Raw genomic sequence first — 19,139 nt, 5'->3', positions numbered from 1 at the left:
AGTAGTTAATTAGCTTGAAGCGCGCGTTGCGAGACACTTTCGGAATGCGCTCTAGGATTTTGTCCCATTCCTTCTCAGGTATTGGTTTAGCAATGTCCTCCTCCCACTGTGTTTGCAAGCACGCTAGCGGCTGTTGCATGTCCTGCCGTATTGCTTTATACAGACAGAGCGGTACAAAAGGGGGTGGTGATGGACGGAGCATCTGAACCAATCAAACACTCACACCCAGTCAACAGATCTGGGTTTAATCCATCACCGTTTTTTAGCCCACTCTGCTGCCCCAGTTCAGACATGGCCATATGCAAATCAGTCTGACCCTGTGCCTCATGGGAACAGTCCAGCCCGAACTGCCAAGCCATGCCTTCCCTGGACCGAAAACAAGATTCAGAGGACCGGTTTCTGGCATTTCAGCCGTCTTCAGCCCGGCTTGCTTGAATCCAGTGGCAAAGTTAGCAAGGGACTCACGTCTGAGCATACACTGCCAACTTATTGCGAACAAAGCGGTTCAAAAGGGGGTGGTGATGGACGGAGCATCTAAACTAATCAAACACTCACACCCAGTCCACAGATCTGGGTTTAATCCATCACCGTTCTTTAGCCCACTCTGCCACCCCAGTTCAGACATGGCCATATGCAAATCAGTCTGACCCTGTGCTTCATGGGAACAGTCCAGCCCGAACTGCCAAGCCATGCCTTCCGTGGACCGGAAACAAGCTTCCGAGGACCGGTTTCTGGCATTTCAGCCGTCTTCAGCCCGGCTTGCTTGAATCCAGTGGCAAAGTGAGCAAGGGACTCACGTCTGAGCATACCCTGCCAACTTATGGCGAACAAAGCGGTACAAAAGGAGGTGGTGATGGACGGAGCATCTGAACCAATCAAACACTCACACCCAGTCAACAGATCTGGATTTAATCCATCACCGTTCTTTAGCCCACTCTGCCACCCCAGTTCAGACATGGCCATATGCAAATCAGTCTGACCCTGTGCCTCATGGGAACAGTCCAGCCCGAACTGCCAAGCCATGCCTTCCGTGGACCGGAAACAAGCTTCCGAGGACCGGTTTCTGGCATTTCAGCCGTCTTCAGCCCGGCTTGCTTGAATCCAGTGGCAAAGTGAGCAAGGGACTTACGTCTGAGCATACCCTGCCAACTTATGGCGAACAAAGCGGTACAAAAGGAGGTGGTGATGGACGGAGCATCTGAACCAATCAAACACTCACACCCAGTCAACAGATCTGGATTTAATCCATCACCGTTCTTTAGCCCACTCTGCCACCCCAGTTCAGACATGGCCATATGCAAATCAGTCTGACCCTGTGCCTCATGGGAACAGTCCAGTCTGAACTGCCAAGCCATGCCTTCCTTGAACCGGAAACAAGCTTCTGAGGACCGGTTTCTGGCATTTCAGCCGTCTTCAGCTCGGCTTGCTTGAATCCAGTGGCAAAGTGAGCAAGGGACTCACGTCTGAGCATACCCTGCCAACTTATGGCGAACAAAGCGGTACAAAAGGGTGTGGTGATGAGGCACAGGGTCAGACTGATTTGCATATGGCCATGTCTGAACTGGGGTGGCAGAGTGGGCTAAAGAACGGTGATGGATTACACCCAGATCTGTTGACTGGGTGTGAGTGTTTGATTGGTTCAGATGCACCGTCCATCACCACCCCCTTTTGTACCACTTTATACAGACAGGACACCGTCTTGATCCGTCCTGCTGACAGTGCAACATATCTACACCCCACCAGAGCTCTCGGCTCAGCGTCCCCTGTCTTCCAGTGTGCCCTAATTCTATGTGTGAGGGCCCTGTGTTTTAGGAAATTACCGTCAGGCAGGTCATACGCAGATTGCCAGTCTGCAAAGGGAAGGAGCGCAGTGTCCCGGTACAGGTCCCCCATCCCCTGGAGTCCTGCCTCCATCCAGTCCTCTAGCCCTGCCCAGTGTTCTCCCTTTGGAAGGTAGCGCAGCATCGGTAGTGGTATGTCAGGGGAGTAGGGAGTTGCAGCATCCACCTTCCTCAGGTATCTGGCCCAGCACCGCACTATCACCCTGGTCTCTGTCGTGTCCTCAGCCGAGGCACGACGCACCCTGAGGAGGTCTCTCGCTAACACAGCCGTGTCCGGCGCAGTTGGACACCGCTCCCTACCCGGGTTCCGATCCGCCGCTAGCCACTGTATTAGCCAGTATAGTTGTGCTGCGAGGTAGTAGGACTCGAGGTCCGGCAGGGCCAGCCCGCCCTCAGCTGTGGGGCGTTTCAGCATCGCCAGTGCCACCCTCCGCCTGCCAGAACCCCAGATAAATGATGTAATTGCCGAGTCCAGCTCTTTGAACATTGCTCGTGGGACCCATACCTGCAATGTTCCGAAATAGTATAGTAAGCGCAGCAGCGTCACCATTTTCAGGACAGCCACTCTTCCAGCCACGGACAGCGGAAGCGTTCCCCAGAAGACCATTGCTGCTTTTGCCGCCCTCATAGCTCTTCCCACGTTACCGTCTAGTAAGTCTGCCGACCTATGGTATATTTTGACTCCCAGGTACTGCAGGCAATTAGGCTCCCAGCGCAGATGTTCTAGCGTAAGCGGTGGGGGTATCAGGTGCCAGTGGGTATAGACTGGATTTTTGCCAGTTAACCTTGAGGCCTGACATGGTGCCGAACCGATCCAGCATGCTGCGCGCGCCCTTCAGCTCCCCATCCGTGTTGAGCAAAAATATGAGTAGGTCGTCCGCATAAAGCGCGATGTGATGTTGCCCTGTTGCTGCTTCCAGGCCCTGGTAGTCCCGGCCGCTCCTGGCTCTGCTTGTCAGTGGTTCCATTGCCAGGGCAAACAGAAGCGGGAGAGGGAGCATCTCTGCCTCGTGCCTCTCTCCACTCTCTGCCTGGGCGAGATAATCCTCCCAGTAAGTACACGTGCCGTAGGAGATGTGTAAAGTAGCCGCACCCATTGCAGGAATCCCTCCCCCAGCCCCATCTTGGTCAAGACCTCGTACAAATACTGCCACTCCAAGCTGTCGAACGCCTTTTCGATATCTACTGCAAACACTGCCGCCGCTTGCCTATCATACCCCTCTGAATCCATTACTGCCAGGAACCACCAGATGTTTATGGCCGTGTTCCGCCCCGGGATTAATCCTGCATGCACCAATAGGGGCATGTGTGGCAGCAGACGCGTTGCCAGGATTTTACTAAGGATCTTATAATCCATGTTTAACATGGATAGTGGTCTGTAGCCCCTATAGTCATGGGGTTCTTTCCCGGGTTTGGGTAGGGGGATAATAAGGGCTTCTCTGGCACTCTCAGGTAGCTCTCCCAACTCTTGGGCCCCCTGGTACATTGCGGTTCAACGAGCCACGTTTTATAGATCATGAATTAAAAAAAACATTTTAGCTGGAGGGTGCAAATTTCACAATTTTGACTCAACTCTAAAAAGGTTCTACCTAATTTAGTGTGCTTAAATTAGAGACTATGAAAATCCAAGTGAAGTTTAGGAAAAGTTTAGTCAAAACAGAGAGGGTGCACATAATAAAACTAAGCCTAGGCGTAGCTTGTGGAGTTTCACTCCGTGGAATTCCGTGTTGTGGCTGGAAAACTCTGTGAGATTCTACGGAGTTGCACAAGCGTGTGGAGTTTGTGTGGGCTGGGGCTTGTAGCCTCAGAAGACAAGCTTCCCTGAACAGTGAAGGTTGTGCAGGTCCTCGTTTGCCCAACAATGCTTGCTCGGATAGCGGGTGAGTGTGCACTGATTAAGTAGTGCAAACTGCACACACACCATGCGTGGCTCGTCGCTGATATGCTGCGAACCACTGGTCCCCGGGAAGCCTCTTCCATGTGCTCCTCCACGAGATCACACCACCGCAGGCACACCTATGCGGAGCTGCACGCTAACCACTACAAGGCTTCATCACCATCGCCGGCTCCCTTATCTGATCCCAGCCTGCCGCTGCCATCTTCACAGAAGTACTGGAGAGTGGAGATCTCACTAGAGGGAAAGCGGAAATTGGTGATGGCTCAGTCAGGACACGGGGCAGCTCCAGTCTGCACCCGCATCAGACTTTCACTGATCTTACAGGTAAGACGCATGGGCAATAGAGACTGAGAATCGCATCAGCAGTTTTTAATTTATGTAGGTGCCGGGGATGGTAAGCTCCACTACGAGACGTGGCGCAGATTTTTTTGAACTCCGTGCTCAATGCGTAGTGCGGAGTGGGTCAAACAGCCACCCTTAAACACAACCCATGAGAGAAAAGCATTGAGGATTTTTGGCCAGAACGGAAAGAGAGTGTGGTGAAGGTTGTGAATAGGCAGGGAATCAGTGGACTGGCATGTGGATTTCAAATCTACAGTTATCTTGGGGACTTATATTTCTGTCAATGGTTTGAACTCATATGATTAATACGCATTGTTCTTCAGTGGGTGAAGTTCCTTCTTGATTTTGTTTTTATGTAACGGAAACTCCCAAACCCTCTAATCCTGTCCCACAACCAGTATTAGCAGCGCTCATAAATGCCAGATCACTTCCCAAACACAAGCTAGAAATTGCTGACTTGATTGACACGTATAAATTGGATCTTCTATTCATCACAGAGACATGGGGGGACGAAGCCTCCGGCCCAGACTTTAGAGCTGCCACCCCAATCAACTACAATGTATGCAGACTAGACAGACCTATAAAAAAAGGTGGAGGTATAGCAATAATCTATAAAGACCAGTTCAAACTTACAACGGCACAATCTAACTGTCCTGAGTATGAGGCTCTCCTCTTCACATTAGGCCTCTCGGCCAAATCATCGTTTAAGGGCATGTTAATCTATCGCCCTCCTGGGTCGAGATCTAAGTTTCTAGCCAACATAGGCAATATGATTGAAGCAGCCGCAGGCTCCCCATACTTCACCATACTAGGTGACTTTAATTTTCACCTAGAAGCCTTCAATGACCCTGACACTACGCAGCTAACTACAGACTTAGCAGCTGCCGGCTTGCTGCAAATGATAAAACCACCCACGCACCAAGCAGGCCACACACTAGATGGTCTATTCACTAACAACCCTCATATAGCTGTTACCCAAGTAATCCCCCTGATCTGGACAGACCACGCAGCGATCTGTTTCTCTATTGAAATCAACCCCACCAAACCCCCTCCTACTTCCTCCTCTCAATCTTCCTATAGAGACTGGAAACACATGAATCTAGCTCATCTAACAGAGATGATGCAAGAAAGTCATATTCCCAACGAACAGGACCCCACTCTGGCGTCCTCCAATTACTTGGCGAACTTAAACGCGGCTTGCAACAAACTAGCCCCGATCAAAACCTCCCACCGCAACAGGAAAATGCCATCAGCTCAGTGGTTTACGGAGCCCCCACGAATTCAGAGACAGTATTGCAGGAACCTTGAAAGGCAGTGGCTCCGCCACTACAGCCCTGCAGACAAAATGACCTACAAAAATGCCCTTTCCATCTACAAAAGACTTATAATTTAAGAAAAAGGTCGCTATTATACTGCTCAAATTAACCAGGCGAAAAACTCGGTAGGAGAATTATTTCAGGTGGTCACACATCTGTCCAATCCCCCCGCCCCGCGCCTAGAAGGCTCACAGTCTCTATCAGACGCTTTGGCCAGCTTCTTCGAGGATAAGGTTAGCTCCATTTTCCTGACCTTCTCTCATTCCTCCTCTCCCCCCACCCCCGTGGCACTTCCCATCAGCAACCCTCCCATCTTTTCATCCTTCAATACGACCAACCAGGAACATATTCAACACCTGGTAGCCAGCACCAAATCCGGATCCCCCCTAGACCCATGCCCCCCAGCTATCTTGAATCTCATCCCAGAAGCCGTCTCTCCCGCGTTATCCACTATCTGCAACGCCATGTTTTTAACAGGCATCTATCCATCAGTTTGGAAGGAGGCTATCATTAAACCACTGCTGAAAAAAACAACTCTGGACCCTCTTCTCCCTGCCAGCTATTGACCTATTGCCTGTCTCCCCTTCCCAGCCAAGATCTTCGAAAAAGTAATGAACACCCAACTTTCGAAATTCATCACTGACAACGAGCTACTCGATGACACCCAGTTCGGCTTCAGACAGGGGGACGGAACGGAGACAGCATTACTTAAAGCTGCAGATGAAATTAGAGCAACGATGGACAAGGGAGGAGCGGCGGTCCTAATACTTCTGGACCTCTCCGCTGCATTTGACACGGTCGATCATGTCACTCTGATCGACGTGTCTCGGCTTTAGGAATAAGAGGCAAGGCCAAAGACCTTATTGCTTCATTTTTGGCCAACCGCCGCAGACAGTCAAGATGGGTAATTTCACCTCCCAGACCTTCTCCCTCCCCTGCGGAGTTCCACAGGGCTCCTCGCTAAGTCCGACGCTTTTCAATATCTATGTAGCGGACTTAGCGAGGGTGATAAAATCACACGGAATTGCCCTCACAACGTACGTAGGCATGGGCGAATTTTGCGAATCTCGCGTTCGCAAATTTTGCGGATTTGCGAACTCGCAATCTGAAAATCCGCGAATTCTCGCGAATTTGCGGATTTTTTTTTTTGTGTGTTCGCGCGGGTTTCTGCCAGGTCGCGAGGGTTTTTGTACAATTTCGCAAACGCGAACTTACCTGTTGGGTCGCAAGTTTTGCGAACTTGTTGTTTCTACGTGTCCAGCCTGTTTGGGACACTCTTCTTCATCACTGCCACCCTCTGTCACCACATGCCACCCTCTGGCTCACCCATGCCACCCTCTGTTTCATCACAGCACCCTCTGGTTGTCCAGTGTACGTTATTGTGGCAAAGCAAAGCACACCTTCCCTGCCTCAAGTGACCTGAATTAATTTGGGGCTGATTAATGTTTCACAGAATGTTTTTTTAGCTGGCACCTGCTTCCTTAGTGCTTCCTGATTAGTGATCTTTTGCACTTGCTAAGTGCTTTCATTGTTGCAAAATTAGTTACAACACCTGCCCTGCCCCAACTGACAATAATGAATTAGGGGCTGATTAATGTGTCACTGGATTTGAACTTCCAGCCTGGCTCCTGCTTGTCTCCCTTAGCTGTAATTCAGGACCTTTGTGGCATATGTGTAACTATTCTGAGGGTCAGAGCAGGGTCACATAATAGTTGCAAGTAGGCAACTGAACTCTGGAGGGGCCCCTCAGGAAGCACTACAGGAAATGGCTACTAATGATGAGCTTGAACTTTTGAACCTGGTAAGTAGTTTCAGTTTTGCTAAGATCATATTTCTGCAATTTAGCGCTTATTCGTGGGGCGCGAAGTTGAACTGGGAAGCCGCGAACTCACGCGAACAGTGCGAGCAAGCCATAAAATCCGCTGCTCGCAGATTTTGCGGGAAATTCGCGAATCTCGCGGATTGCGAATTTACCGAAAATCCGCAAAATCCGCGAGCGAAACGGATTTTCCGCCGATACTTAAACGTACGCCGACGATACCCAATTAGTATTATCGGTGCACAATAATGGAACATCTGTCGCAGCCAACTTCCAAGAGGGGATGAAGGCGATAAGCTCCTGGATGTCATCAAACTGCCTCAAACTAAACTCTGATAAAACGGAGGTGATGACATTCGGGAACTTGCAGCCGGCCTGGTCCCCTCAGTGGTGGTCATCTCAGTTGGGTGCCCCCCCCCCAACCGGTAGTCAAGGTGCGCAACTTGGGAGTCACATTCGACAACAAGTTGACTTTCCTCCATCACGCCAACGCTGTGGTATCCTCTGCCTTCTACATCCTAAAAAGAATAAAAAAACTACTCCCCTATTTACCGCAGTCTGCGGGCAAAACATTGATCAGTACCTTAGTGTTCTCAAGAACCGATTACTGTAACTCCCTTCTTCTGAACGCTCAGGAAAAGGTACTAAATAAACTCCAGACGGTGCAAAACGCTGCGGCCAGAATCCTATTATCCATCCCTAAATTCACCTCAACCTCCCCTTACATCAAAGAACTACATTGGCTCCCTATCAGGAGCCGAATTAAATTTAAGGCTCTTTGTATAGCCTACAAAACTCTAAACAACTCCGGACCACAGTTCCTAAAAAAAGCCCTCTGTCCCGTGGAACATCTTAGAACATTACGATCCTCCTCAGCCCACCTGCTGAAAGTTCCACGGACAAGAAAGACCAACTGGGGAGACAGATGCTTCACCATCGCAACTGCCAAATTGTGGAACACATTACCACTCCACATTAAAACTGCCCCCACACTACTAAAATTCAGAAAGAGCCTCAAAACATGGTTGTTTTCATCCTAAATTCCCCCTCTTCGCAAGAAGTGAGTTCTGTAACGATGTGCGCTCTAAAAATTGCATAAAATAAAATAAATAAATAAATGTGCGTTTCTTGGTTCTGAGGTAAAGCCTGGAAAGGAAGTTTCTATGGAGATGGGTACTTTGTCGGAACAGGAGAGCTGAGTTGTCAGACTTGCGACGTGCATTCATTAGTGGCTATTATTTCCTGTTGGGAGCCCAACTACATCAAGCTCCATTATGTATTTGATGCATGACTGTTTTCAATCATTTAGGCATCAAATACATAGTGGCGCATGATGTAGTCTTGAGATGGTTTACATACTATCTACAACATCGCTCTAAACCAATAAAAATCAGCAACTGTCTCTCACAACCTACCCCAGTACCACTAGGAGTTTCACAAGGATCCATCCTCACTCCCACCCTTTTTAATCTCTTCATGGAACCCCCCACAAGTAATCTGAATGTGAAATACCACCTATACATCGATGACACACAACTTTACTACAAAATATCATCTCGCAGTGATATCTGCACATCTGAACACCACATTAAATAAGATACAAGCCTGGCTAATCACCAATCATCTCAAACTGAACACCACTAAAACTTTTACTCTTTTCCCCACGACAACAAGCCATTGCCAATCCAAGACTGGCTCAAGGTCATGGAGGCACTTAACTGTCCTCTCACACTCTCGAACTCCGAGAAGTCCCGGGGAATCATCCCATACAAAAAGATGTCTATGAAAGAACACATTAATAATTCAGTCAAAGGTGCGCTCCACAGCCTATAACATCTCAAGAAAATCAAACCGTTTATCCCACCTGAAGACCTAAAGACTGTTGTGCGGTTACTGGTCCACTCAAAACTTGATTATTGCAATGCTGTAACCACGAAACCCCAAAAAGACACCTAACGTCTCCAACAACAACTCTTGATGCAGCTGCTATACTCTTCACAGGTACCAAAAGGGTAAACAGTCAAAATATCGATTTTTTTATTTCGACTTACACTTATATCGAGTTGCTAATATTGATGGGACAGAATATCGATGTCCAGAATATCGATGTCCAGAATATCGACCCTAAGGTAAGTAATATCGAAATTACTTATATCGATAGCATATATATCGATGTAAGTAATTTCAATTTACTAATATGTGTTAGAAATATTAGTTAAGAATTTAAATTAATTGTTATAATATGTGTTTAATATGTTTTATAAATAAAAAATATATAAAAGTAAATAATATGTTTTACTACCAGAGCGGGTTGTGGGTTTTTAGGGGAATAGGGTGGGAAGTAATTTATTTGTAATTAAATAATTATTTTTTAATGATTAATTTATTTTGCAATGAAATATTAATTGGCAATGAATTATTTTAATTGATTAATTGATTAATTAATTGATAATTTATGTATATTTTTAAGTAAATTATATGTTTTACTACTGGAGCGGGTTGTGGGTTTATAGGGGAATAGGGTGAGAAGTAATTTGTTTGTAATTAAATAATTATTTTTCAATGGTTAATTTATTTTGCAATTAAATATTAATTGGCAATGAATTATTTTAATTGATTAATTGATTAATTAATTGATAATTTATGTATTTTTTAAAGTAAATTATATGTTTTACTACTGGAGCGGGTTGTGGGTTTATAGGGGAATAGGGTGAGAAGTAATTTGTTTGTAATTAAATAATTATTTTTCAATGATTAATTTATTTTGCAATTCAATAGTAATTGGCAATGAATTATTTTCATTGATTAATTGATTATTTAATTGATAATTTATGTATTTTTTAAAGTAAATTATATGTTTTACTACTGGAGCGGGTTGTGGGTTTATAGGGGAATAGAGTGGGAAGTAATTTATTTGTAATGAAAAAAATATGTTTTTATGATTAATTTATTTTGCTAGGAAATATTAATTGGCAATGATTTATTTTAATTGATTAATAGAATAATTAATTGATAATTTATGTATATTTTTAACTAAATGATATGTTTTACTACTGGAGCGGGTTGTGGGTTTATAGGGGAATAGGGTGGGAAGTAATTTAATTGTAATATTAATTAATTTTGGGTAAAGGAGTATTTTTAGGGTTCAGGGTCAGTTTTGGGTTTTTGGGTAAAGGGGTATTTTTAGTGTTCTGGGTCAGTTTTGGTTTTTGGGGTAAAGGGGTATTTTTAGGATTCAGGGTCAGTTTTCAGTTTTTGCGTAAAGGGGTATTTTTAGTGTTCAGGGTCAGTTTTCAGTTTTTGGGTAAAGGGGTATTTTTAGGGTTCAGGGTCAGTTTTCAGTTTTTGGGTAAAGGGGTATTTTTAGGGTTCAGGGTCAGTTTTCAGTTTTTGGGTAAAGGGGTATTTTTGGGGTTCAGGGTCAGTTTTCAGTTTTTGGGTAAAGGGGTATTTTTAGGGTTCAGGGTCAGTTTTTAGTTTTTGGGTAAAGGGGTATTTTTAGGGTTCAGGGTCACTTTTCAGTTTTTGGGTAAAGGGGTATTTTTAGGGTTCAGGGTCAGTTTTCAGTTTTTGGGTAAAGGGGTATTTTTAGGGTTCAGGGTCAGTTTTCAGTTTTTGGGTAAAGGGATATTTTTTGGGTTCAGGGTCAGTTTTCAGTTCTTGGGTAAAGGGGTATTTTTAGGGTTCAGGGTCAGTTTTCAGTTTTGGGGTAAAGGGGTATTTTTAGGGTTCAGGGTCAGTTTTAGGTTTTTGGGTAAAGGGGTATTTTTAGGGTTCAGGGTCAGTTTTCCTTACTGTTGCACCCACTGGAGTGGGAATAGTAATTATTGTTAAGTAATTATATATTATATATGATTTTTAATTATTTTTTTTTTAATGAAATATGTATTATTATTTTTTTTACCATTATTACATATATTTAAATATGTTTAAGTAATTAATAAGTATTATTTACAGTATTTTTTATGTTATTTTAAATTTTTAAAAAATCGATATATTTAACAACAATATTTTTAACATCGATATTATTTTTTCGCTATTTTGGTACTTACCATGTTGTACATAGGGCGTGGATATTTTTGCTATCGATATAATTACGCCGATATTTGTGTAGGTCGAAATTCTGTCTGTCGAAATTCTGTCATAGATCCACCAAAAGATTTGACTACATTGCACCTGATCTCAAGAGTCACTCTCAATTGGCTGCCAATAGAAGGAAGATGCAACTTCAAGTCAGCTTGTATCACCCACAAAGCCCTTCACTCTGCAACCCCCGAACATTTAGAATGCAAACTATCAAGAGAGGGTAAAAATCGGGCAGTTTAAGAAGCTCCAACTCACTCCTTCTCATCCCTTCCAAACTGAAAAAAAATCTTCCCAGAAACATTCTTTCTCAGGTAACGCTCCATGGATCAAGAACTCACTTCCTCAAGACCCCTGTTGTAATCCCTCCTATACGTGTTTCAAATAGAACTTCAAATCACTGTTGCTGCACAAATACTTCAACTTGCTCTCCTGAGCCTCATACATCAACAGGATCATTCAATACGGTCCCCATCCCAATTTGAGATTTAATCCATCACCAATGGATAATGTTCCATTATTTGTTACTTTCTGATATACTTATACAATTGTTGCACTGTTTCTCATTCTTTACGGATAGTCTATGTCAACCTGTAATCCTTCTATCAACGCTATTGTCTCTGTGTCTTCTACATGTCTCTATGTCACATCTTGTAAAGCGCTGTGATACCCTCAGGTCTGGCCAGCGCTATATAAAACTCTCAAATAAATACCTGTGTGACCAGTAGCTGCTACTGACAATAACACTTGGTGGGTGGAGGGTAATAATAAAAAAAGATAAAAGAACTTACCTGGGGCTGCTGCTGCCGGACCCCGCTCTCCTCTGCTTTCGCCGCCTTAATGCTTCTCTGCTCCCATCCCCACCCAATCACAACACTGCTCTCACATGATAGCAGTTTCGTGATTGACCTGAGCAGGCTGAAATGCCGTTCAGTTAGGGTCTGGGAGCCTGCACTGGCTCTCCACCCGGCTGTGCAACACAGCCAGATGGAGAAAAACTAAGTGCGCATGTCTGTTTGGTCGGCCCACAGGCCTGAATGGTATTATAGTATCAGTCCCTGATGCTTTAGTGCTAGAAAACTACTTATGAGTATGTCTTGGTTTAGAAGGTAATAAGACCATCTAGATTTTTTTTGCTGAGTAATGATTTGATTGTTTTTCATTTTCAAATAGAAAAACTAGCCTGTTTTCTGAAAGATATGGCTCTGGCTTGATACAGACTTTTATTGAGTGTTAAAAACTTTTTATCATACTGTTTGCTTATTCCAAACACTCATCACCACTTTTTCCATTTATGTTTTTCTTTGCAAGCGGACAATCCTATATGCGCACATCGATCTGTGACTGACACTATTATCGCACATCCATCTTCCTCACTGTCACTCGATGATGACGTTAACAAATCTTTGGGAGATTAATTTGATAAAGATCAACTTAATTTTGTTTCCACATGTCTTAGTCGATGTTGCCGATTGCCCTTGTGGAAGTGGCTTGAACGCTCCTGGAACAACTTGCTAAACTTGCAGAGTCACACTTGGAGGAATACTTGGCATCCAGTGAGCAATACAAAATCTAGGAAGGCCTTGGATACCTATCAGAAATCTATCTATTAAAAATCGGCTGCCCAAAGTTCAGAAGAAAGCGTCCAACGAAATATCATCAAAATACTTTTGGGTGTTCACGTCATTAGAACGTAAGTTGCTTGATCACTCCTCAGCCTCTACTTCAAATCGAATTGCCATTCATTTATTTATTTTAGGAAGAGAATGTGTACTTGATTTTAAAAACACAATTAAGGTAAACATCATATCCAATTAGTATTGGAACATAATAAATTTAGGTACAATTGCAATTTTTGAAACTATTAAAGTCATGAATTTTAGACATTAAATAATAAAGTATATTTTCAATACTATTACTTTAGAAAAATCTATTAAATGTATGTGTACAGTAGCAAAACTTATGATTATACATATTTCGCTTCACTCAAAATCAATGTCACTTATACATTGCTGTTTCTGTATTTTTTGTACATGAACGCTACACGCTCATGCATTGAAAAAGCTTGTGAATCTGGCACCAAAGGTTCATGAGTAAGTGCTGCATTAAGTTGGGCAAGGGGACCAAATTGGATATACTTCGCAAGGTAGGAAGTAGCAGATGTCGGTGGAGGGTAGAGGGGCAAAAGTGATAGAGAAGATTGTCAACAAACAGCTAACCCGCTACCTCAAAGACAACAACATCCTGGACCCTTCCCATTCCGGTTTCCGCAGCAACTACAGCACTGAGACCGCCCTCATCACCGCCACTTGAAGACATCAGGATCCTGATGGACAAAGGAGAAACAGCCGCCCTCATCCTCCTGGACCTATCAGCTGCCTTCGACACAGTCTGCCACCGCACCCTATCAGCACGCCTCCATGACGCCGGAATCCAAGAGAAGGCCCTAGCCTGGACCACCTCCTTTCTCTCCGGCAGAACCCAGAGCGTCCGCCTACCACCCTTCTGCTCGAAAACCACCGAGATCATCTGCGGCGTCCCACAGGGATCCTCCCTCAGCCCGACGCTGTTCAATATCTACATGGCACCGCTCGCCCACGTCGCACGACAACATAACCTCAACATCATCTCCTAAGCCGACGACACTCAGCTGATCATATCCCTCACCGAAGACCCCCACACCGCCAAAGCCAACCTCCACAGAGGAATGAAGGCCGTAGCCGACTGGATGAAGGACAGCAGACTGAAGCTGAATTCAGACGAAACGGAGGTCCTCATTCTCAGACCCACCCCATCATCCTGGGACGACTCTTGGTGGCCCACATCGCTAGGCACAGCCCGGAAACCCACAGACCACACACGCAACCTGGGGGTCATCCTCAACTCCACCCTCTCCATGACCAGGCAAGTCAACGGCGTCTCTGCATCCTGCTTCAACACCCTCTGAATGCTCCGCAGGATCTTCAAGTGGATCCCTCCTGACACAAGAAAAACCGTCACCCAGGCCCTCATCACCAGCAGACTCGACTACGGGAACGCCCTATACTCAGGAACAACAACCAAGCTCCTGAGACGACTACAACGAATCCAGTACGCCTTGGCACGTCTGATCCTTGACGTCCCCTGACGCAGCCACATCACACCCCACCTGAGAGGCCTGCACTGGCTCCCCGTCAACAAGAGAATCACCTTCAAGCTCCTCACCCACGCACACAAAGCACTACACAACACCGGACCTACATACCTCAACAACCGACTCAGCTTCCACACCCCCACCCGAAGCCTCCGCTCAGCCAACCTCGCCCTTGCCACATTTCCTCGTATCCGGAAAACCACCGCCGGCGGCAGATCCTTCTCCTACCTCGCCGCCAAGACCTGGAACGCTCTCCCTACCAGCCTGCGACAGACTCAGGACCTGCTGGCCTTCAGAAGACTCCTGAAGACTCCTGAAGACCTGGCTCTTCGATAAGTAGCTTTCCCCCTCCCCCCAGTGCCTTGAGACCCTCACGGGTATGTAGCGCGCTTTAGAAATGCAGTGATTGATTGATTGATTGATTGGGCTGGCTGAGACGATGCCGACAACGAAAAAAAGGGGGAAAAAATAACTTACCTGCCTTCTTCGGCTCTTTACATTTCCGGTCTTCTGCTGCTCGTGGCTTCACTGCAGGCACAAGAGCACCTTCAGGATTGGCCTAAGCGCCCTCGATTTACGCTCCCAGGGAGACTGGGAGCCTGTGCTTGCTGTCTCCGAACGGGCAGTTGGAGAGAGCTTCAGTGCGCATGTCGGTTTGGCTGGCCGACATATGCACTGATAGCAGCAGTGCATACATACCACTCCCTGTCGGTGCCTGTCATCCCCCTGACCCCGCCCCAAGACTCGGCCAGGAATAAAATAAAATGATCATAAACCTGAGTTTATTATTGTTTTCTTTTTCTTTTTACGCTGTTGGGAGGGGAGCAGCGCTCCCCCGCCATAGTGGAAGAGCCGCCGCTGAAAGTAGGTGTTGGGACAGGAAACATATAACTTATTAGGAAAAATCATTTCAAGAGAAAATGTAAATTCCTCGAATTTCCTAACAATATGCCTGCAAACGTTTATGCAACGTGTAGAGTACACACGTGCACACACACACACATAGGTTCACGCAAAAAGGTCAATGACAGCATTTTTACTGACCTTCTTGCACATTTAGGGCTCGATCAAGAGTCGGCCACTAAATGTTGCCACAAATGTTCGGTTTTGCATAGTTTGAAAATTAGTGCATGAACAATTTGCAACAGTAATACATGAATGAGGAATAACACTCGAGTAGCGGGTGTTATTCCTGATTGCAACTTGTACAAACAGTACATTTGCGCAAAATACTTTTTGTGACGTAGGTTTTTTCATCTGCAAATCCAGGAGCAAACACCTGCGGTTTGAGTACCGAGAAAAATCCTTTATTTCCCCCAAACATTGAACCCGAACTGGATTTACAATATGACCATAATCGGAGTTTAACAGAAAAACTACGACACGTGCAAATTACGTATGTGCATTTTCAAAAAAGTTGTTAGTTTTACAGTTAACTATTTTAAAGAGACATATCATAATTTTGAAGTGCATTTGCAAATCTGTGCTTTTGTATTTTCCGAAACGTCTTTCCTTTTGTAGCAGCTTTGCTCGGCTTCTCCAAGACATATTTAATGTCAAACACAACGCATGCAAACATCGTTCCCCGATGGTTTACATGTTGGTTTAAAAGCACGCTCTGCGCCGATGGCTCTAATTGTGGTTGAAAGGAAGCCGCTCAAACTCTGATTAAGCTAATAACAAAGTGCCGCGCGGAGGGCTATCTCGCGCCGCCAGCGCGCGCGCTCCGAGTGAACCAAGGGCACGGCCACGGAAATATCCCGCGCATTTGTTTGGAGGACTAAAGCCTTTAATCGCGAGGTTCACTGAGGCTGAAAGCTGCACGGTTCCAGCTTGTGGGTTCTTAAGGATTATGGCTTAATCTTATAGAACTTTTCCTCTTCACACATAAGTGGAAACCGGCACGGGAACGATGGGGCGTCAGTGTCCGAGGCGCACAGACAGGCCGGCTTTTTGCATAAGTGGGTTTTGCACTCTGATCTGATCTTGTAGCGTGTGCGCGTGCATCTGTTGTGGTGTTTAACAGGAAATGTGGCTATTAATGTCCATATCCAATCAGAGAGGAGCTCACACAGCTTTTGTTACTGAATATGTTTTCGTGGCGCGGATTTATTTATGTGTTTATTTGGTTGTAGGGCTTAATTTGTAAAAAAAAAAAAAGTGACACGTTAGGAGGCCACTGCAGCTTGCAGCACACATTGGCCCTGCCAGGCTGCCAATGATAGTACCAACAAAACTACTAACCATCACACTCCTACAAGTGTGACAATTCGGACTATTTCAGGCCCCCACAGCTATAAGAACAGGCCACACGCACACAAACTGCTGAGACTCCCTTGAGCATCGGGGGTGCACAGTCACAGGGCAATCCTCACGAAGGTCTCAGGCTGCACGAAGCACACACACACAGTGTTGCTAAGACTCACTTAGACTTCTGGCGCCCCAATCCCAGGGCAATTCTTCCGAGAGTCTCAGGCAGCAAAAAGCACACACACACAGCGTCGCTGAGTCTCACTTGAACTTCTCGTGTGCACAGTCACAGGGCAATCCTCATGAAGGTCTCAGGCTGCACAAAGCACACGCACACAGCTTCGCTGGGACTCCCTTGAGCCTCGGGGGCGCACGGTCACAGGGCAATCCTCACGAAGGTCTCAGGCTTCACGAAGCACACGCACACAGCGTTGCTAAGACTCACTTAGACTTCTGGCGCCCCGATCCCAGGGCAATTCTTCCGAGAGTCTCAGGCAGCAAAAAGCACACACACACAGCGTCGCTGAGTCTCACTTGAACTTCTCGTGTGCACAGTCACAGGGCAATCCTCATGAAGGTCTCAGGCTGCACGAAGCACACACACACAGCGTTGCTGAGATTCACTCAGACTCCGGGTGCACACGATCACAGGACAATCCTCACGAAGGGCTCAGGCTGCAAAAAGCACACGCACACAGCATCGCTGAGATTTGATTGGACTCCAGGTGCCCACGATCACAGGGCACGGCTTACGAAGGTCTCAGGCTGCAAAAAAGCACACGCACACAGCATCGCTGAGACACTTCTGGAAACTTTTGTGTTCCTGAGTTTCCACAACAGGGAGCCAGCTCACCTCGGCCCTTGGGGTTAAGTTTCTTCAGGACACAGCACAGCAAAGTCCGTTCAAGAAGGGAGACACCGCACACAGCAAAGCCCCTTTAGCCTCTTCCTTGGTTATAACAGCAAACTGTAGGCCAGCCCCAGAACACACACCAAGGGTCAGTCCTTTCCTTCAGTCTATTCAGCGGTTCCATCCTTGGTAGATGTTCCTCTTGACCACAAAGTAGTTTTCAATCCTTTTCAGTCTTGATCAATCCAATTCCAATTTTCAGGGGTTTCAGCTCTCATAGGTATAGCCCTAAATTTCTTTGACGTCTTTGTGTTCAGGGGGGCTCGGACCCCTATCCAAACCAGATTTGGGTTTCTCCCTGCCAGTGACACCTTCTTCCTGTGATAGTGGGGTCTGGATCCATAATCACTCAGCAGGGGATGGAGCCATTGTTTTATGGCTGCAGCCCAGGCCTTTTCACCTCTAGGGGCTACTCCTCCCCCCTACACTCCAGATGCAAGTCAGCTTGTTGCTGTCTCACCTCCTCCCCTGGGTCAAGACATTCCCCAGATCCTATCACTTTCAGATCCAGACAGTCAATTCACAACCAGGCAGAGACACACAGAAAAGTTAGAGCACAAAAACCCAGCCACTTCTAAAAGAGTGGCTTATAAACACACAATTCAAAAAACCACCTTCATAGAAAGATGTGTTATTACATTGTGAGTTCAGGCATACTAAACTTCACCTCTCAATCTTAAGCCTTTGTGAAGATAGGCTGGAAAACATATTACACAGCCTTCCCATTCTATCTTATGGGCAAGATGGCCTTTCAACAGTGAAAAACGAAATGGAGATTATTTCACTGTCAGGACATGGTACACACTGTAGTACATGTCTTACCTTTCACATGCACTGCACCCAACCCAGGGGGTACCCTCGACCTACCATAAGGGTGTCTGATGTGCATAGAAAGGGAAGGGTAAGGTCTGGCAAATAGGTGTACTTGTCAGAACAACATGTCAGTTTAACAAACTGCGTGCAGGCACTGCAATGGCAGGTCTGAGTTCCCTTTTTAAGGCTACTAGTGTGGGTGGCACAATTAGTGCTGCAGGGCCACTAGTAGCATTTGCATTACCAGCCCAGGCATACATAGTGTTCCAGTCCTACAATCATGGTTTATAAATATGTCGCAAAAAATATTTGCAATATGACAACACTCCCAAATACCTGGCTGTTCTATAGATCAAAAGTTATGTGTTTCTACCTTTGTACAAAAATGTAGAAAGTCCATGAAAATTGATAACTCTCCAATACTCAATACTTCTCTAGATATTTATCACTGGATTGTTTTGTAGTTCGAGTCCACTAAACTAGATTTTCGTTGTTTGTTGCAGTGCTCAGGTGCATGCTGGTAAGAGTTAGCCCACTATGCTGGGAAATATGATTTTTATTTGAATCCATTCCATGACGCAGACCGGATTATAATGCGTTTAAAACTCAAACTGCTAAAACATGATAGTAGTAGATACAAATGCCCAACGTTTGCCATATTCACATTTGTTAAAAAAATTCAGATTGTGAAAAAGCTACTTAGCTTTTTCACTATGTTTCTTCTTTTCTTCTGCT

The sequence above is a fragment of the Lissotriton vulgaris genome, chromosome 11, assembly GCF_964263255.1.
Source record: "Lissotriton vulgaris chromosome 11, aLisVul1.2, whole genome shotgun sequence".
In the NCBI taxonomy this organism is placed as follows: Eukaryota; Metazoa; Chordata; class Amphibia; order Caudata; family Salamandridae; genus Lissotriton; species Lissotriton vulgaris.
This window is presented reverse-complemented; position numbering follows the sequence as displayed.